The sequence below is a fragment of the Rhipicephalus microplus genome, chromosome X (genome assembly GCF_043290135.1).
Source record: "Rhipicephalus microplus isolate Deutch F79 chromosome X, USDA_Rmic, whole genome shotgun sequence".
NCBI lineage: Eukaryota > Metazoa > Arthropoda > Arachnida > Ixodida > Ixodidae > Rhipicephalus > Rhipicephalus microplus.
The window spans coordinates 252653456-252675229 of NC_134710.1; the positions used below are offsets into that span (position 1 = coordinate 252653456).

Below are 21774 nucleotides of genomic sequence, written 5' to 3' on the forward strand. Positions count from 1 at the left end.
CAAGGCTTCCGCGTAGGTTGTCTCACGGCGGTATTCAGCAGGAGCTGGTGCAGCTGTATCAGGAGGCAAGGTGTTCCGGAGGGCCTGGTGCAGCTCATCCTTGATCACAGTTGCAATTGAGCTAACCGTAGGATGAGGTGTTACACCAGCCTTCTGTAACTCTTCACGTACTATATCACGGATGAGTTCACGTAGATGGTCGTTGTTGGTTCTAGTGGCGGTGAAAATGTCGGCAGTAGACATGCCACTGACTTGCCTGTCGTATTGGTTGGATCGCTGCTGCAGCATTTTTCCATTGTCATGGCCTCGGACAAGAACTCCGCGACCGTCTTCGGAGGGCTGCGCACGAGGCCGGCAAAAAGCTGGTCCTTGACACCGCGCACCAAGTGATGCAACTTCTTGTCCTCCGTCATTCTTGAATCGGCCCGTCGGAAGAGGCGCGTCATGTCTTTGACGTACGTGGTCACAGATTCGTTTGGCAACTGGGCGCGGGCCAGAATAGCTCGTTCAGCTCGTTCTTGGCGATCAGCACTGACTTAGGTCTGCAAAAGTTTACGAGAGAATTCAGGCCACGTCGTCAGCTGCTCCCCTCGGTTTGATACCACGTACGTGCCCCGTCTTCGAGATATAAATAGAAACGACCCAGTTTCGCCGCGTCGTCCCACTGATTCAAGGTGGCTACACGCTCGAAGTCCGCCAACCAGCCCTCAACGTCCTCGTGCTCCGTGCCATGGAACGTCGCCGGTGCCCGTGGACTTTCCAACGTATAGCGGTTCGACGTCGTGCTTCCCGTGCCTGTTGACGAGGTTTGCACCGAAGCGCTGGTCATGTTTGTCGACGTGGTTGGAGCAGTATCGTCGATTTCCGGAGGCAATTCCCTGATTCGGCGGCTGGTCCGATGCACGGGAGTATTGATTGGCACTGGACTCGTATCACGGCTTCCTCGGGAGCGGGGGGGTCTGCAGCATCCGTGAGACTACCCAGCACTTCCACCAGTTTGTCACGATGAGTCACAAGTACTGGGGGATTTATTAAACCACCGGGTAGCAATCTCTAGGACGATGCGGCAGTCGTGACTGGCTCTCGAGCAGAGAAAGAAGCACGCGATCTTCTTTTTCCTCCAGATTGAGAGCCGCTCTTGCTGTCAACCCATTACGTGCTGGTGGCAATATAGCAAAATGGTACCATGCGCACTCGGTGTTCTGTAGAAATATCTCACAGTAGGTGACCAGTAAAAGAGCGAGGGATTGTGGGATCCACCATCTCCTACCGGCTTCCAGTTCGAGAAAAGTACATGATAGCGAACTGCTTCACTGCAAGCCTCAGATTCATCGGGATTCAGGCATGCGGCCGCCCATTTATATTCGTCTTGAGAAACCATGGTCGGTTGTTCAGCCGTTGGTTGCTCCTACTCGAGCGTGAAAGGCAAACGCAGGTATAAACTCTATGGAACGAAGAAAAAAATTCGGTGGGCCATGGCTGTGAAGAGAGCCACAGCGAAAGGTAGCTTTTGAGTACGGAACGTTGAAGCCAGAGTGTGCGAAAAGAATTTCATCACACGTACGTGTGTACTTCACGCTAAAAAAACGCTTATGCATCAATTTGCTGCGAATAATATATTGAGAAATAAATTGTCGCTCAGGCGCCTAGCAAGAATATTATAGGTACGCACGGGTGAAATCTACATGCCATACGAGATGAGCGCCGGCAAGTGCACCCATATACATGACAAGAAACGCGAAAGTTTCATTCATGAGTAAGTTTACACGAAGCGCTGCACGAGTCCACCTGCGTTTATCTGGGTCAAACTGTGCAGGAGGACGGCACATAAAGGAAGAAGTGCGTTAAACAAGCGCAGGGTTATGATTATTCGCCGCCGTCTACTTCTGACTGTATTGTTTATGTGCCACCGTGCCGTGCAGCTTTACCAAGATCAATGTTCAAATAAGCATCTGGCTACGACTAAAAAATGCCTCTCATATAGCGCTGAAGGCTAGAAAAAAATATCTCAACGCGCTCAACAATTGTTGCACTTCATGCCGATCATAGCACTGCAACACTCATCCCCATTCCCTGAGATCTTTAAAATGGTGACTTTTTATCCACAGTACCATATCATACAAAGAAAACTGATGATATGTGGGGTTTAACCTCCGAAAACCACCATATGTGTATTAGAGACGCCCTTGTGTAGGACTCCGGAAATTTCGACTACCTGGGGTTCATAAACATGCACCCAAATCTGAGCACACGTGTCTACAACATTTCCGCCTCCATCGGAAATGCAGCCGCCGCAGCCGGGATTCGATCTCGTGACCTGCGGGTTAGCAGCCGAGTAACTTAACCACTAGACCACCGCAGCGGGGATACAAGGAAAACTGTTTTGTGTATCGACTGATCTGCTAGCCAAACTGACAGCACCCCCCCTCCCCGTTGCAGATTGTTTTCGTGCGACAAAAAAGTTTCCGGACCGTTCATGGCTTTCGTAGCTTGTCATCGTCACAGTGACGGTTGGCGAAAAAAAATTTCTAAACCACTGACATTGCACGGCGAGGTGCTTTTTTCGACGGAGGAGTACAAGAATGCGCCCGTGCCGCTGCTAACCCGTGTGGTTCTTCGAACCGGAAGCCGTCGAATCCAGTAGTTCCCCGCAATTGCCCATTTTACCGGTCACCTAATGAAATGTCATGCGCCCTAAATACATACCTATATGTGCACGCATGAAGCTTCCACGTGCGCGTGACGCAACGTTAAACGAATTACGTGGCAAGGTTAAGCAGCGCTATTGCGCTCTTTTCTTCTTTAATAAAAACATAGACAAAGAGTGAATTATAAAATGAATAAAACGATGATACAATCCGCTTTCGGTTCCTTATTTCAACCCGAGTGAACACACGAAAGGTGCGCGTGATTGAAAGCAAAAAGGACGTGTGTGTTTTGAGCGACTACCATTTCCATCATATTCTCTCTAACGCTCTTTTACACGCAAACCTTTTAAGAGCTACTGATGGGGTCCCCGAAACGCCGCCGCTAGACAGAATAAAAAGAGGACTCCGTACAGGTAACCTCGGCAACCACACCGGTGCCCACGCAGCAGCAGCTACCAGGGAAGCCTTCCCGCTCTAAAAACCAACCACATTGAAGGAGATCGGCGGCCATGACACCGCCATCACCTACCTGCCTCCGAGCGTGAGGAAAAGAAAACGGACTTTCCTCCTTTCATGCTTCGGCCTTGACTTCCTGCAAGGGACACAACATCATCTTATTTCCTGTCTCAAAGCCTGCGCTCTCTGCAAGAGGCACCCTCCCCAAGTTAACGCTTGCCTTACGTCCTCGCCAGCTCTGGCCCCTGCAGAGTTCCCGCTGCCGCCGCAACGGGCACGCATCCGCCACCTGCTCGTGAGACCAACCGTTTCACAAGTACATTTGTGAAATACCTGTATTATGGAAATTGCATATTCTTTTTTGAAGTTGCGGCTGTGTTCACCAAAAACATTAAGAAAGTTTTTCTTGTAGCATGTCCGGTTTTCGTACATCCTGCTTTTTTAAAACACATTGTTCCTGATCATTCTAAAGAAACTGTCAAATAAACCTTTACTAACCGGCACATTTGACTAAATAGTTTTTTTTTTGTTTTCTTCGCAGCCTATGCAAGCTCGCCGTACGAAGAGTGTGAAGACGTCCTAACTAGCCTGTCATCAATGTTGGCTCGTGCAAAACTTGGCTGCTGGTGCACAGCGGATCTACATGGTTTGTGTTTTCTGTGAAAAGGGAACTTCCCAGAACCACCTGGTAGCTGTATTCAAGGAGTAAGCATGATCAGAATGTTCAAAATTAACCCTTTTGTTTTTCTTTAAAAAAAGTCAGCACTGTAAGTTATGTGAGTAAAAGCCATCTTTGCAGAATGCAATGTATCCAGGAAAGCGCAACGTGAGATGATAATTATCATTGTCAGCGCTACCGTTGAGTAAGAATAAATAATGAACCTATTGGTGAACGCCGCAGGTGGTGACGCATGTGTTAAATATTTCAGCGAGTCACATTTCTACATAACTTTACTTGTAAGTATTTTAGCATGCTTGTGCTCAGATATCCTGCTGGAAAGTTTAGTTGCGGCTTTCATCGTTATGTATGCAGGACAGTGAGAACTAGAACAGACCTGATGATTGATGCATTTAATCTGACCATAAGTCAAAGGCATGGGTAAACATTGTAATATTGGCTGCCCTTTCACTTTTGGCTGGCGAAAGCAAGAACTGGCTGCTCGTCCCACCAGGGAGTAATATTTTGCTGATCCTCGCTGCCTTGCATGTGTAATCATGAAAAGCAAAGTTAAACTTTGGAACGGGATATCTAGAAACAAAAACATGTTCAAAAAATTTTTCCAAGTGGAATTGCGTAAAACCACGCTTGCCTCCAACTTTCTAATGCAGACACACTCGCTGCTATCAGATACTAAAATTCAATATTCTTAGTTGATGGCGCAACTGACATAATTATTTTTTTCTTTGTGTCCCCCAGGGCACAACTTATCTGGAAAGTGTTTTTTCTGCTCTTGGAGCTGAATTTCAGTTCTACGAAGCACATTTCTGATTGTGTCAGCGCTACTTACTAAACTCTTTAATCCATATTTAGGTTTTTTCAAGATCCACTGATTAAGCTGCGCTCTAGACTTGCATGTCATGATTTAATTGATGCCTTGTTAACGTTAAGTGAACATCGTTAATGATAACTGATAGAAATCATTCCGGAATATTGTAACTTGAGTCCATATATTGATGGGGGGGATGGTGAAATTTCTAACTATATAGTAATATCTACTTGCTTTATTTTTGTGAAGTGTAATTAGAACACTATTTGCTGAGTTTGTGTTGAAAGCACGATATGATTATCAGTAGAAACCGGAACTTTAGAAGCACAAAAAAATTCTCTTGGTGTATATATAGGCTATATAATCTGCCAATTAGGCATAAATAGGTGTTAAAACTGTCATTTAGGCATATATTGGCACTAATTCAGCAGCGTGCTGAGGATTCAGTAGCGTGCTGAGCCCGTGCTTCATCGCATCTGCTCGCTGCTGCCGCCGTCTTCAAGAGTTCGACGAACACGCCGCCAGCAACCACGACGCCACTGACCTCTTCACGAACACAAAGATTGGCGTACAACTTGCCGGATTACGCGTGCTCTGACCCCACTGTTCCTAGTCGACTCCCCACAGCAACGACTTTGTACTGCCCCTCCTCTCCGTGACAGCATTCTCAAGTGGCGCAACAGTGCGAGTCAACTGGATTTACCTGTCAGTTTTGAAGACCAAACTTTTCCTAATGCCTGCGTTAATTCGTGCTAATTATTTGTACCTTGAGTTTTTCGGTTTGCTGCACGTTGCGTTCGTTCTGGTGCGTGCCGTGGGAGAAGAGTCGAACGAGTCGCATTGCCATTTTTTTCGAAATCTCTTGCCATCTAAAACCCAAGCCTTCTATTCACATTGCCCCATCCCTGTGCCGGCCTGTGAAGGTGTCATCTCGAAGGGAAACTGGAAGGATTTTGAGATACAATCAAACTTGGTGTTTAGGAAGTACCGACTTTATTGTTGAGGAGGTCATAATAGTTTTCCCGGCCCTAGCAGCAAGAGCATTAGAACAGGCTAAATGAACAGTATCTTATGCGGTCGACAGTGGGCCTCTTTCGATCGTTACTCTTCTGAACAACAACGACAAGGATGTCCCAAAGTCAGAATAACTGCTATTTAATGCCTCTTCCAGGCACCACTCGGCAGCCATAAGCACTGACTTCACACCTGCTCAAACTGAAGATTTGCTCGCCCTGTTGAATAGTCACTATTCTCTATTTGACGTGAACTCACCCGTCCTCAGCATGACTACCACCGCTACTCACAGCATCCAAACTGACGGCTCTCGTATTGTACATCGGTAGCCATATCGCGTGTCTGAGGCAGAACGCAAGATCATCAAAGAAAGTCTTAGACATGCTACGACGCCACATGATACGTTCTTCCTCGAGTCCCTAGTCAACCCTAGTTGTTCTCGTTCAAACGAAAGATGGGACAGAGCGTTTTTGCTTCGATTACCATGCGCTAAACAAAATAACGCGAAAACATGTTTATCCTCTCCCTCGGACCGACGACTCACTGGATTTATTACAGGGCACCGAGTATTAAGATTCGACCTTAAGTATGGCTACTGGCAGATACCAATGTCGGAGTCTCATAAAGCGAAGACCACCTTTTCAGCGCCAGATGGGTTGTATGAGTTTAATGTGATGCCTTCTGCAATCTGTAATGCACCTCCACCTTCGAAATTATGGTAGAAGGCGTATTGCTGTATTGCATGGTTTGAAACGAAAAACGTGTCTGGGCTATCTCGATGACATAGTAGTATTTGTATCCACGTTTTCGCAGCATCTACAGCGTCCTGACAAAGTCTTCAAATGCCTTGCAAAAGCCGGCCCACGGCCTAACACAAAGAAATGTACCTTTGCTAGCAAGACAATCAAGCTTCTCGGCCACCTCGTCAGAATAGAAGAAATTCGGCCGGACTCCAAAAAGCTTGGCGCCGCTCTCAATTTTTCTCTACCACTACGTCAAAAGGACTTGCGCAGCTTCCTTGGGTTACCTTCTTACTTCCGGTGCTTCATACGTGGTTTCGCGGAACTTGCATCTCCGTTCCATTACTCCTCGCAAGGATCGTCCGCATCGTTTTGTCAAGACAGCGAAAGCGCTTTCGTGGCATTGAGGCAAGCCCTCACGTCGGATCCGGTAGTGTGTCACTTTGATTCAACTGCACCCATCATCCTTCACACCGAGGCAAGTGGTCATTGTCTAGGTGCAGTACTCTTGCATCGTGACGAAAACTCACGCGATAGCATCATTGCTGATGCAAATCATGTTCCTATCGCTGCAGAAAAGAACTACACCATCACCGAGCAGCAGTGCCATGCTGTTGTTTGGGCAGTGCAAAGATTCCGACCATATCTTCACGGCCCCACCGTGGTGGTCTAGTGGCTAAGGTACTCGGCTGCTGACCCGCAAGTCGCGGGTTCATATCTCGGCTGCGGCGGCTACAATTCCGATGGAGGCGGAATATTTGTATGCCCGTGTGTTCAGATTGGGTGCACGTTAAAGAATCCCAGATGGTCGAAATTTCCGGAGCCCTCATCTACAGCGTCTCTATTAATTCGATGGTGGTTTTCGAACGTTGAAACGCACATATCAATCAGCCATCTCTTCACGGCCGTCAATAATTTTACCGTCGTTACTGGCCATAACGCCTTATGCTGGCTTTGACCGCTGAAAAACTTATCAGGTCGCCTCGATGGCTTGGTACTTCGCATGCAGGAGTGCGATTTTGATGTCGGCTACAGATATGAGAGGAAGCATCAAGATGCTGATGCTCAATCGCACTGTCCATTATCCATCGATACTCCAAAACGACAGCACCTCCTCTATCGCAGCGCCAAGTTCACCATCTGACACCCTACCCGTCCTTGCTTCACAACCACGTGTCGGCCCATACTGCCGTATCATTGTTGACCGCTTGGCCAGCTCTACTATTACTCCAAACGCCAGACTTCGTCAACAACGTAAACAATTTTAGCTTGTAGGTGGGGCTTTATACCACTACATTTACCCCTCGGATGGCAACAAGTGGGTAGCCATTGACCCACAATACCTGCAACGGGAAGTTGTGGAAACCTTTCATAATGATTTAACCGCCGTTCATCTAGGATATCTTATCTTATGACTTATTTTATCTTAGACTTATAACAAGACACGAAGTCGTAGTTTTTGGCCTGGCCTCTCTTCAGCCGTCGCTAAATACGTCGCCTCCTTATCCATTGCCAACGGCGAAAACGACCAACAACTGCTCCGGCTGTCTTAATGCAAAATGTTCGTTGTCGCGCCTCGCCGTTAAAAGTCGTTGGAATCGACTTGTATGGCACTCTTTCTATATAAATCATTGGGCATCGCAGGATTGTGACGGCCGTCGGCCACATTACCTGCTACGCAAAAACAGCTTCAATACCATCTGGGACTGCGACTTAAGTCGCCGATGTCTTCTTTCGCCAAATGTATTTGCGCCTTGCAACTCCACGCATTCTCCTGAGCGATCGTGGCAAAGTCTTTCTCTCTTCTATTGTCGAGCAAAATTTGCGTGCCTCGACCACTGTTCAGAAGACCTCTTTTAGCTACCACCCACAGATCAACGGATAGACTGAACGCTTTCATCGGATCCTATCGGACATGATCAGTATGTACATTCACCCCACTCACATGAACTGGGATGCGATTCTACCCTTCGTGACATTCGCTTATAATACGGCTCCTCAACGCACTACCAGCTTTTCTCCATTTTTTCTTGTCCATGGTCCTTTGCCGAGTTTCGCTCTGGACGTCTCTTTCCTTTCGGCCCCTGCACCCTCGATGACTCTTTTCTCTGAAGAATCTTTATCTTGTCTCGCACACTCCAGTCACCTGACTCACGTTAACACCGGTATCTATCAAGACAATTGAAAATCTCGTTACGCCTCGTCTCGCCGTGTTGCGAGTTTTTCCACTGGTGACGAACGTCTCTTATGGGCTCCATTGTGCGTCTCCGGCTTATGCGACAAAATCATCAGTCGCTTCATTGGGCCACACAAGGTTGTAGGACGGACATCTCCTGTCTATTACGACAATTCTACTCCTAGCACTAATAGTTATTATCTTTCTCGAGGGACAGGGATCATGCGCGTACCTCGCGTAAAGCATTATGAACAACGCATTAGATAATACTCGCCGGTGACCATGCGGCTGCTTTCACCGCACGGGGTAAAAGTGTGAGCGCTGCAAGCAAATGACTCTTCATTCTCTTTGGATATCTTGATCACATGTACATCTTTATCATCTGTAAATATCATCACCAGTGTGATTTAGCACGAGCCTGGCTGAATAAACCGGTTCCTCAAGCTGTGAAGTGTTTCATGGCTAAACCTGTCAAAGACAGTTCCTGATGACAAAAAATTGTCTTCCTTTGGCCGTTATTTCAAACAGGAAGTGACCGACACGATTTTTTTTCGGTTCACAAATGGGTTTCCATATTGCACAGAATGTATGATGCATACCGCCGTCCTAATTGATTTCAACACTCATGACAAAAATTCTGCCACGTAATTTTCAAATAAATTCGGCAAGTATTCGGGTTACACAAGTGCGGGGCGCAAAACATTAAATGCGTCATTCCAGTTACACACCTACGACGTGAGTGGTTCCTCGTCCACGGTGATACAGTCACAACAACTAGATTTATAACCATGTTTAGCCGAGTTACAAGAGTAATGTTTGAAGAAACCGATGATACTAAAGCGTAATAGAAAACGATGCGAAACCAAAAGAGGCTGCACGAGTGCTGATTAAAAGTTTCGCGACAGCAAGCGCTGTAATTCTCCGATCATGTTTGGTCATAAATCGAACCATGTTCGCTTATCATTTCCCCGAGTGGAAGACGGCACAATCCAGATATATGTCGGCAGATGTCGACATAAAACTTCTTCCAGAACACAAACTATGCACAGCATGAAGCAATAGAAAAAGCTGTGTCTTCAGTTATGCGTGCCCTATACTATTCGCCCCCCCCCAACTTCGCAACTTTTCTTTATTTTTCTGTATATTGTAACAAGCAAAGAGGCACAGTGGATAAGCGTTGACCTCTCACTTGCTGACATTGTCATAAAACAGAAGAAATATTCGTAGTTTGACCTAACACATGCTAAATTGTTTGAAAACGCCACTCATCCAAGCACCAGCCAGTAGGACACTCCGCGCAGTCGGCACGCTCCAGAAAAAAGGGAGGCGCTGATTGGCAGTCCCGTCTTCTTCGACGAATGATTGGGTCTATAGGGAATCGAAATTTTATGCGTGTTCACTTTCTAAATGGTTATGTAAAAGAAAAGCGCCACCCAAAACTGTCTATCTCTAAAGGGACGCAGAAGCACTTTTATAAAAAAATGACTTTGGAGGGTGCACAGACAATTTGATCCTTGCTGAATTAAAAGTGTACGTGAAATTTTTCAAATGTTAACGCCAAAAGACTTTTCGGTGAAAAAACAGTGGCTGCGGTCTCCGGGCGTCTTGAGACGCCGAGTGAACACGGTGATGTCACAGTCATTATGGCGCGTCGTCTGTAACAGCAGCACATCTGAAGTGCCGCCTCGTCGATTATTTCCTGCTGCTACAGCCGCGAAAACAATTATGACATCCTCAAAAATATTTTAGGTCCTTTCTAAACACGATGTTTTATTGAATTTCAACGTTGCTTCAGTTTTTTTTTAGATGACAACTTCTCAGGCAGGCACAGGGTTGGTGCTATGGTAATAGAAGGCATAGGTTTTAGATAGCAAGAGAAGAGAGGGCGAAAAAAATGCCAATGCGACTCGTTCGACTCTCCTTCCCCGGCACGCGCCCGGATCAACGCAACGTGTAGCTGACCGAGAAAGTCAAGGTACAAGGAATGCGCACGAACAAACAGAAAAGTTGGGTCCTCCAAACTCACAAGTAGGTCCAGTTGAGCCCGATGTTTGCGCCACTTCAGAGAGTAGGAAGGCATCACAACATTGTAGCTGAGGAGAGTTGACTAGAAACATCGGGATCACAGCAAGCGTGATGCGGCAAGTATATCGCCAATCTTTGTGTTCGTCAAGAGGCCGATGTAGGTCGGTGGCGTCGAGGTTGTGAGTGGCGTGGTCGTCGAAGTCTTCGTGATGGCGGCAGCAGCCAGCAGATGCGATGAAGCACGTTGTGTCTGCGTCATCGTAGAGTGCGTAGTGATGACGCTCACAGCCGGTTCAGACGAGGACAAAGCCATCGCCGTCTTCGTGGGGACGACGGGCGCTCTCGATGTAGGTCGCAGGGTGACGTCCAAGGCCACGCCGCTGGTACCGACGAGCTCATTTCAGATATAGCCATTCATGATGGTCGTCGCACGACTCCATGCCACCTGGCGTTTCGCAAGGCTTGACGGCAAGTCACGGTGCTGTCAGAGGAGGCCATGGTGACCGCGGCCATGCGCTGGAGCTGCCAAGAAATGAAGCGCAGCTCAGTTGCGGATTGTTTTTCGCTACAATTTATCCATTGGGAATGTTGTGCTGCACTCGGCCCCTCACGTGTGTGACACCGCAGTGCAGGCACGGTTTGTCTCGCGAGCAGCTTGCGGTTCCTTGCCTGATGCGGTGGCAGCAGGAACACTGCCGGGGCTGGGGCGGCGAAGATGTAAGGCACGCGCAAAATTCGTAAGGGTCCTTTTTGCCGGGCAGCGGTAGGCATTGCGAAAAGAATTAAGATGGTGTTGTGTCCCTTGCAGGAAGTCAGGGCCATAGATGTAGATGAGGAAAGTCTGTTTTGCTTCTTCCCCTCGCTCGGAGGCAGGATGTTTATGGCGGTGTCATGGCTACCGGTCTCTTTCGATGGGGTTAGTTTTCGAGCGCGTGGGCGTCCGTGGTTCCTCCTGCTGCGTGGGCACCAGTGTGGATGCCAAGGTAGCCAGGACGGAATTCTGTTGATGTTTCTTCATGTGGCAGCATTTCGGCGACGCCATTTGTAGCCCTTAATATGGCTGCACGCAAAAGAGCGTTGAAGCGAATACGACGAAAAGGACAGCCACGCAAAATACACGCATCCTTTTCGCTTGCAATTGTATGTGCTTGCAATCGTGTGTGTCCGGTTTGAATGAGGCGCCGAATGCGCATTTTATAATTTTTTTGTTCTTTCATTATTCACTCTTTGTCTATATTTTTTTTCAAAAAAGAAAGAGGGTGCTATAGCGTTGTTTAATTTTGTCACGCCATTCTTTTAACGTTGCATCACACGCACGTGGAAGCTTTATGCGTGCACAGATGGGCATATATTTAGCGCGCATGACAGTTTAATTGTGCGATAACTCTACTCTACAGAAAACTGACAGCGCATGGTACCATATTTTTCTATTTTATTGATCTTTTTTATCAAGCTTCTTTTCTTTTTTGTAGAAGAAGAGGGTGTCAGGGAATTGTTTATCTTTTCCATGCAATTCGTTCAGTGTTTTCTCTCACGCACCTCAAGGTATGCTAATTGTGCGCGTGATGAAACGATGAATGGATGGCATTGAAAAGATAAACAACTCCCCTTACGCCCTATCCCTTCCACAAGAAGGAAAAGAAAATATATAAAAAGAGATCGATAAAATAGAAAATTTCATACCACGCGCAATGAATGTCCTGTTGAGTAGAGATATCGCACAATTCAACTGTCATTCGCGCTAAATAGATGCCCATCTGTGCACGCATGAAGCTTCCACGTGCGCGTGATGCAACGTTAAACGAATGACGTGGCAAGATTAAACAACGCTATCACGCCCTCTTTCTTCTTTATTAAAAATATAGACAAAAATAGAATGAGAAAATGGATAAAAAGATGATGCAATGCGCATTCGGTTCCTTTTGTAAACCTGAGTCTACAAGCGAGGGGACCGTACGCTTGCAAGGAAAAAGGAGGTTTGTATTTTGCGCGACTATTCTTTCTGTCGTATTCGCTCCAACGCCCTTTTGCACGCAGCCTTTTTTAGGACTACATATGGCGTCGTCGAAAGGCCACAGGAAGACGGAATATCAACAGGATTCCGTCCAGGTAACCTCGGCATCCACACCGGTGCCCAAGCAGCAGCAGGAACCAAGAAAGCTTGCGCGCTTGAAAAACAAACCCGATAGAAGGTGACCGGCCACCATGACACTGTCATCAACTACCATCCTACAAGCCAGGGGACGAGGCAAAACAGACTTTCCTCCTTTCGTGCTTTGGCTGTGACTTCTTGCAAGGGACAAACCAGCTTTGTTTCTTTCTCAACGCCTGTGGCCGCACAGCAAAAGGCAAAACACCCCACCCCAGTTTACGCGTGCCTTACATCCTCGCCAGCCCCAGCCTCTGCAGTGTTCCCAATGCCACCATATTGGGCACGCAAGCGCGACCTGCTCGCGAGACCCACCGTGCCTGCGCTGCGGCGTCATACATGCCAGAGACCGTGTGCAGCACAACATCCACGCTGCCAAAATTGTAGCGGAAAACAATCCGCAACCAAGCTACGCGTCACTTCTCGGCAGCTCCAGCCCAAAGCTGTGTTCTTCATGGTCTCATCTGACAGCACCGCGACTTGCCGCCAAGCCCTGTAGCCGTGCGAAAATCATGTTCCGCTCTTTCCGGAATCACCTTGTCGATAACAGTGGCGTGGCCCCGGAAGCCGTCCTGCGATCTACATCGAGTGTGCCGTCGTCTCCACGAACACGACGAGGGCTTCGTTCTCGTCTCAACCGGCTGTGGTCGTCGTCACTACGCACTCGACGACGACGAAGACACCACGTGCTTCATCGCATCTTCTGGCTGCTGCCGCCATCTCTAAAAGTTTGACGACCACGCCACCGGCACCCTCGATGCCACCGGCCTTCGCCGGCCTCTCGACTTAGATGAGTGGCGTTTTCTAACAATTTAGTATGTGTTAAGTAGAACTACTGGTATTTTTTTCTGTTTTATGACAATGTCAACCAGCGAGAGGTCAACGATGAGCCACTGCGCTTATTTGCTTGTTCTTAATATTACAGAAAAATAAAGAAAACTGGTGGTGGGGGGTGGGGGCTGTGCGATTACTATACGGCACGCATCACGAAACGTGCAGCTTTTGCTGTTGTTTCATGCTGTGCGTAGTTTGTGTTGCGTAACAATTTAAACGTCGACATGTGCCAACCTATACCTTGATTGGGCAATCTTCGACTCGGGGAAATGATAAGCTGACATTTTTCTATTTATGACCAAACATGATCGGTGAGTTACAGCCTTGTCTGTCGCGAAACATTTAACCACCACTCGTGTAGCCGCCTTTGTTTTCGCTTCATTTTCCTATTAGGTTTTAGTACCATGGGTTTCGTGAAACATCAGTCTTGTAGCTCTGCTCAACATGGCTATCAGTGTAGTTTATGTCACTGCATGAAAGCGGACGAGAAACCGCTCACTTCTCAGCCGGGTAACTGGCTTGACGCGTTTAAATTGTTTTGCCCTTAGGATTTGTGTAGCCCGAATACTCGCCAAAGTTTTCTTGAAGATAACTTGGCGGAATACTTGCCGCGAGTGTACAAATCAATATGGACAGGGGGATGCATTGTACAACCTGTGCGATATAGAAGCCGAATCGCGAAATCGAAAAACTGAGTTGGTCACTTCGTGTGTGAAGTATTTAGCAAAGGAAGACAATTTTTCGCGTCGTCAGGAACCGGGTCTGACAAGTTTTGCGATGTAGTACACCCCATTGGTAATATTTTCGTAGAGCGAAACATATTTAGAGCACGTTGTGGCGGTTGTTTCTCTATCTCTTAATTTAGCTAGTTACCTTTGGAAACGATGAGATGATTTCACATAGGCAGTACAACTTGGAGACAAACTACTTGATAAAATGAACAATATATGACTCTTCAGCCAATCAAAGGCTCGAGTCCGCTGGGAACCTCATCGGCAGAATAGTCAAGAACCGTAGTATACGTAAACTAGTAGCGTAACTTCCATACAGCTTCATGGATCCATTAGTCGGCGGCTCGTTGCAACGTTTGCCGTCTACGTAAACTACCAGAAAACTAAAATAAAATATGACGTCGCCACCAAAAGCAGATGTGACATAGCGCATTTGCCCTAATTGGTGCGAAATGTAATGTTTTCACTTGCCGACTATTTACTTGTTGGTAATGCGCATTTTTAATGAGGCTTGCTAATTCAATGCGTGAGAAAAAAGAAAACAAATGAAACCCTGTTCTTGAGGAAGCAAAACTGTTTGATTAGCTAAATGTCCAACAATACAATATGCACAAAAAAACACTTCGCAGGGGCAGTTGTGAGTCAAGTATTCACGTGCAAAGCAGTTCAAAAAGCTCACGTTGCCGAGCCATCAATCGTCTCTGCAGTGACACACCAGCTCTGGAAGTATAGCTTTGCCAGTCGTACAGTACCGCGTCTTGTTTCTTAGCATGTCGCGTTCACCGTCACCAAAGGCGAGGTTTAACAGGCCGTGCGCCAGCAAAAGCAGTCGCAAGAGCTGCTATCTACACATTCTAAAAGCTAGACCAGTTCAGCAAGCTAGTACATACTAATCACACGTGAAAAATAGGAAAACGACTGAGGGTGCGCACGAAATTACCACGGATACAAGAGCGATGCCGATACGGATACAAGAGATACAAGAGAGGATACAACGGATACAAGAGGATACAAGAGCGATGAAATCAAGCGAAGCGAGAACGCTCGAGCTTGAAATTCAAAAGCTCAATCTTCAGATTCTGATTGCAGGCTAGAATGAACGCGGAACGTCTCAATGGCACGTTGTCCAACTCTGGGTCGGAGACGGGGGATCAGAGGCGCCGGGGTTTCGATCCTGTTGAGCAATGTGCAAAAGTGCTAAAAGGGTTCCGCCTGCCGAGTGACGCGGATGTCCCATTATGGTTTGAGGTAGTAGAAAAACTTTTTGCTACTTACCAGGTACCGCACGAGAGCCGCGTGCATTTGGTTATGCCAGCGCTAACTGAGCGAGTCCGTTACCTACTGCGTAACCTCAACCCTGAAGAGAGTGCAGACTATGAGTCAGTTAAAGCAGCAGTGCTGACGGAACTGAAGCTTTCTCCGCCAGAGTACCTGCTGAGGTTCGAAAGAGCCGTAAAGCGTAAGAAAGAGACGTGGGCACAGTTCGCGTCCCGCGTGAAAACTTATTTCTCATACTACCTCCAAGTGAGAGAAGCCGACACGGTAGAAGTGATGGCAGAACTCATGGTTGCTGACCGCATAAAATCGGGCCTTACTACGGAGGGTTTTGAGTATGTGAGATTAAGGGAAGGCGAGGGATGGCTTAGGCCAACTTAGATCGCGAAAGGGCTCCAAACTTTCGAACAAGAGAAACGGAAAGGGCGTGCTTCAAAGCAACCAACTGTAGAAATGGGGCAGAAGCCGGCGACACGAGTTGAGAAAGGGGCTCTGAAATGCCACTTATGTCACGGCTCAGGCCATTTCGCTAAAGAGTGCCCGAAGGCTAGTAATAAGGAGAACAACACCAAGAAGGCTACCGAGCCAAAGCGGAAGGTTCAAAAGGTAACGTTATCCCACGAGACGGATACTGAAATGCCTTCTGGAGTACTTAGCGCAAAGGTGAAGTCTCTGAAACACGAGGGTGAAGGCACAGATAAACAGCAGTTAATTCCTGTATCATGTGCAGGCATATCCGCAGATGCGATTTTGGATACGGGGAGTGAGATAACCGTCATCCGGGAGAGTCTGCTTCCGCGAAGTGTTGTAGAGCTGTCTGGCACGGTAAGATTTGTGTCCGCTTTCGGTAAAACTATCGAGGCAAGGCTAGCTACGTTACCGGTCAAATTAAATAGCCCGCGAGAGGTTACGGAGCCTCAGAACGTCGACCTACTCTGCGCGTCAACTGATGAGCTTGTCGAGGGCACAGATCGTTTGTTGTCCAAGGACGATTGGAAACATTTGTTGAAGGCCAGCAGCCCTCTGGCATCCTGTCGAGCGCCGGCCGAGCCTGCTCACGAGGCGGAACAAGCAGTAGAGAAACAAAAGGTAGTTGCCTGCAATCTTACCTTGGAGGAGAAAGATGATTCTGGAGAAGAGGCGCAAACTGATGAAGGAAGGGAGGCGTCATTAGGCCAAAGAGTAGAGTTCCGCAATGTGCAGTTGGGCGACACTACGCTAAAGAAATGTTGGGAAGATGCGCGTAGTGGGAAATCCGGCAGGTTCATTTCAGACGGACTATTATACCACTGCGACTCAATAGCAGGCACTCGAGTGAGTCAGCTAGTTGTCCCCAAAGATAAGCGCACTGAGGTGATACACTTAGCACACGAGTCACTATGCGAGGGGCACTTAGGGTCAAAGAAAACAAGAGCTCGCATTAGGTATAATTTTTTTTGGCCGGGTATGGTGAAGGAGATATTAGAGCATTGTCGTTCGTGCCATGAATGTCAAATTCGTTCAGACAAGCGTCGCAGGGATAAAGTGCCTATAACTCCGCTCACTAGACCCGAGCACCCTTTCCAAGTTGTCAATGTAGATGTGATCGGACCCCTAGACACACCGTCCGCGAGAGGGCATAAGTACGCGCTGTGCTTAGTGGATCTTTGCACGAGGAGGCCAGACGTGATCCCACTGCGCTCTTTGACAGCTAAGGCGACTTGTGATGCACTGATTGAGATATTCAGTCGCACAAGCGTTCCGGAGATGTTCTGCTCCGATCAGGGCACTAATTTCAAATCGCAGCTCACGCAAAGGATGCTGGAGAAAATAGGTTGCATGCCAAGATTTTCAACCCCAGAACACCTAGAGAGTAATGGAGTTGTAGAAAGGTGGAACCGAGTACTCAAAAACATGTTGTATCATGTCAATCAAAGAGACTCCAAGAATTGGGACAAATTGATCCCAATGGTTTTATGGGCTTATCGGGAAGTCCTCCATGAGGTAACCGGAGTAGCTCTACTCCGTCTATTGTGTGGAAGGAATCCCACGGGACCGCTTCTAATACTGCAGAACACTTGGACGGGAGAAATGCCAGTGCCCGCAACATTGAGAGAAAACCCCGCTAAGTATTTACAACTTAAGCAGCAGCTCGAGACGGCCGCTAATATAGCTGAGCTAACTAGTGCAACTCATCAGGAGAGTTACGCCAGTGCTTATAATCGAAGCAGCAGGCTCAAAGCTTTTAACGTTGGCGACCAAGTTGTGGTTTTCGACAATGATCGGAGTGGTAAAATGACACCTAAATGGCTAGGCCCATTCACAGTGGTTGGACGTGAGCGCAAACATTCTTACCGCGTAGAAACATTTGAGGCAAAGGTGAAAAGTGTCCACGCCAACAACATTCTACCTTACTATGCAAGAGTCAGTCATATTGTAGTCGTCTTCGATGAGGACCATGATTTTGGGGAGGTGGAATATGCCCCACAGCCAACCACTGCGAAGCGGGAAGAGCTAGTGGTAACGAGCGAGAAGGTTGCTCACCTTGATGCTGATGCGCAGGCGGAAATACAGGCGGTGTTCCAAAGACATCGCACACTCTTTGATGGCACTCCGGGTATAGCAAAGGTAGATGAACATAAAATAGAAATAGAACCGGGTCACCAGCCAAAAAAGGCGTTTCCGTATCGCGTGCCGGAACTATTAAAGAAAGAAGTCAGCCGGCAAGTTGACGAACTTTTGACTTGGAAGTTAATCTACCCCACGGAGAGTGAGTTTGCACACCCGGTAGTATGCGTCGGAAAAAAAGATGGGACTATCTGCATGTGTGTGGACTACAAAGCGCAAAATGCCGTCACCATAGCGGATGCGTTCCCGATGATAAATCCCCAGGAATTGATTTTCCGAGTAGGCAGAGCGCAGTTCATTACGGTAGTGGACCTTAGGCGCGGGTACTGGCAGGTACCGATGGAAGAAAAGAGTCAGAAATTCACCGCATTTGTAACGCATGAAGGTCAGTTTCATGGAAAGTAATGCCTTTCGGGCTGAAAAATTCCGCGGCAACCTTTCAAAGAATGGTGAACAAACTCTTGTCGCAACATCAAGTGTATGCCACGGCATACCTAGATGACATTGCTATTTTTTCTAGCACTTGGGAGGAGCACTTAAGGCATCTCGACATTATTCTTAAGGTCTTAGATAAGACGGAACTGAAAGCCAGCCCGGGGAAGTGTCAGATTGCGCAATCCCACATACATTACCTGGGGCATATTGTCGGTTCAGGAACACACGCACTAGACCCAGAAAAGATAGCAGCAGTTAAGAACTTGGTACCACCGCGCACCAAAAAGGAACTACGCAGCCTGTTAGGACTTTGCGGCTACTCTCGAGAGTACGTCCGAGGATATGCAGAGGTGACGAGCCCGCTCACGCTGTTAACAAAGAAAGCGGTACCTAATAAGATACCCTGGCCGGAGGAAGCTCAGCCGGCATTTGAGACTCTCAAACGATCTTTGTGCGAGGCCGTGGCGCTAAACACCCCTGAGCCATATCAGCCCTACTGGCTTTTCACAGACGCATCAGCTACGGCGGCGGGAGCATGTTTGGTACAAATTTCAGCCGAGAGAGAAGAAAAGCCTATCGCCTTTGCAAGCCACCGCTTCTCACCGACCCGGATGCGTTGGTCGACAATTGAGAGGGAAGCGTTCGCAATAATATGGGCCTGACTAATAGTTTGACTGAATAATAGTTTGACTACTGGCTTTTCGGTGCCATAGTAAACGTCGTTTCCGACCACAATCCGCTGCCGTACCTTACAACTTCGACTCCGCACGGGGCGAAATTAACAAGATGGGCGCTGGCTTTACAGCGATATCATGTGTCGGTACAACATCGGAAGGGAGTATGTAACGGTAATGCGGATGCGTTATCTAGGCTTCAGAATAGTTCATGGAAGCCATCAGAATAACAGTGCCATGCCAACTGGGGGGGGGGGGGGGAGTGAATGTTCCTGCCCACGTGCTGCTGTATATTGTGGACTGTGTGATTGACAATTCAAGAAACAGACACTAGTGATCTCACTGCTTGAAGCAGCAACGCTGTACTTGATTGTTTAGCATGTATTTGTTTTCGTTTAGTGTATTCTCCTGTAGTGTTGACTTGCAATTGTGTTTGATGCTTGTGTACAACTGTTGTGTGGTTAGAAAATCCGGTGACTTATTCGCGGCAGTGCTTTCTCGTATCACTGAGCGTAAGACAGCCCAGTATACTCTTTTGGGGGGATGTGTTATGTTTTGCTGCTCATAAGTTGATCGTGCGGATGGGACAGCACCAGAAGCTACGTTATTCAAAGCTTCTTTCTCGGATCTCTCTCCTTTGATCCTTTGAGCATGGGACGACAGCGCGGGAAGCTAGGTTATACAAAGCTTCTTTCTCGACTCTCTCTCGGTATGCCCGTGTAACTATACATTACTTATCCTCTGGAATGCAAACTACGTCCGTCTCCTCCGCTGCCGGGGGCGAACACACAATGTGAAACGAACCCGCTCTGCCAACCGGCCTGGAATGTTTGTGGTTTAGAGACAAGTCGCCGCTGCCGGGGGCAAACGCACAATGGGATTAAGCGACCCCGTCCTGCCTCCGCTGCCGGGCGCGAGCTCAGAGGGAGTAGGCGACACGCTCTGCCCTGGCGATCGGCTCAAATTCGCAGCGATGCACGACCCGAGCAAAAGGAAAGCGGAGAAAGTCAAAGGCCGCTTGCTACCTGCGGGGGCAATGACGTTCCGCACGCAATCATTCATTTACCGACTTTGGAGGTTCGTCTCGGCTCGCTGGGTGCGGGAAAGGGCATGAATGTACCGGGTCTACAATGCCGATATCTCTCGAGCGTTAGAATTCCTGAGCGCGCGGGAGGTGGAGAGAGAGAGAGAGAAAGATGGGAAAGGGTACCAAAACGCCTGTTTAAACTGTAGAAGCGCTGCTGTCGAGAGTAAGGTCAGCCCAGTAGGGAGTGACTTAATCTGAGTGGAAACAGATTGGATGAGAGAATGATGAGGCGGACCAGCAGTGGCCCCCTCCTCTTTTTCTTTTTTTACCGCAAGATGCTTAAGACTGGAGGGAATCCGTTTCTCTTCAGTCGAGGCTGCAATCGCTTAACTGATAGATCAGTACGACTCCGTACGATGCAACTTTTGTCTGGGCCGTAACCACTTGGTGGTCGAACAGTGAGACTAAGTACGTTGTATGTAGTAACAGTGTTCTAGACTCTAACTTAAGAAAAGTTAAGTAGAAGAGTAAGATGCTGTTGATGTCTGTGTTATCATGAGTGTGCTTCGGCAAGTTGTACATATGACTGTAAATATTTCGCTGTTATATACCTTCAAGTTTTCATTACCTCTAACCTGCCTCCTGCTTCATCGACGCCGATCATCTCCTTGACGGGACTTCAATCCATATCAAAGAGATCAACGAACGAAAAGGAAAACTTAACTGTAGGCTTTCATAACTGAGGGCACATAATTGACAGTTATAAAGCAGGGCTTACCTGTAGGCCCAAAAATTGTATTGTGACCCGCTACGGTGGTCACGTGGCACTGGCCTGCTGAGGCAAACGGCGAGTGGTCGAATCGCAACCGCATATTAGATAGAGGCCAAAATGGTTCACACCAATGTTTCTAATTTAGAACTAGGCGCACGTTAATTACCCCCAAAATGTCAAAATTTCCGAAGCCCTTCTCTACGGCATCTAATATATTCATATGGTTGTCAGACCCAAAATTTAATAATCCTAATGCCATTCTACTAACCGTCAGGTAAATTTCTCGAGCAGTGACATAGCGGATTGAACTTTGAATACGGCAAATTCATGCACAAGTGCGCATGCACAGAGTTTCGATTCACCACACGCATTTTCTTTCTTTCATTTCTCTACGCAAATGTTCACATGATGAAACGAGTAATCAATGATGCGGAAAGGGTAAATTACCCTACTTTCTCTTCTCTCCACTTTTTCACTAAAACAAAGAAAAAGAATACATAGAGTGGGGGCAAAAAGAAAAGATGTTAGCGTGCGCACTTGGTGCCACAATTGAAGCCGTGTGCGCACGCATGAAGATTTTGGTTTGCTATACGTTGATGTGCACGAGACAAAATGTAGAACCAATTATGTCGCAAGAGTAAACGACGGCCATCTTTTTCTTCTTTTATTTCATTTCCCCAGGCAAAAGACGTAAAAAGCAAAAAGATTATGTCATCAGCAATTT

The 21774-nt window shown here is 47.5% G+C and overlaps 1 long non-coding RNA gene across 1 annotated transcript; it reads left to right on the forward strand.

Annotated features, from left to right (window-relative positions):
- The first annotated feature begins 12475 nt into the window (after window positions 1-12475).
- Window positions 12476-15527, forward strand: LOC119161594 (uncharacterized). Its single transcript, XR_005108481.2, has 2 exons — window positions 12476-12522; window positions 12584-15527. It is a non-coding gene; the product is annotated as an uncharacterized LOC119161594 (long non-coding RNA).
- The last annotated feature ends 6247 nt before the right edge of the window (window positions 15528-21774 follow it).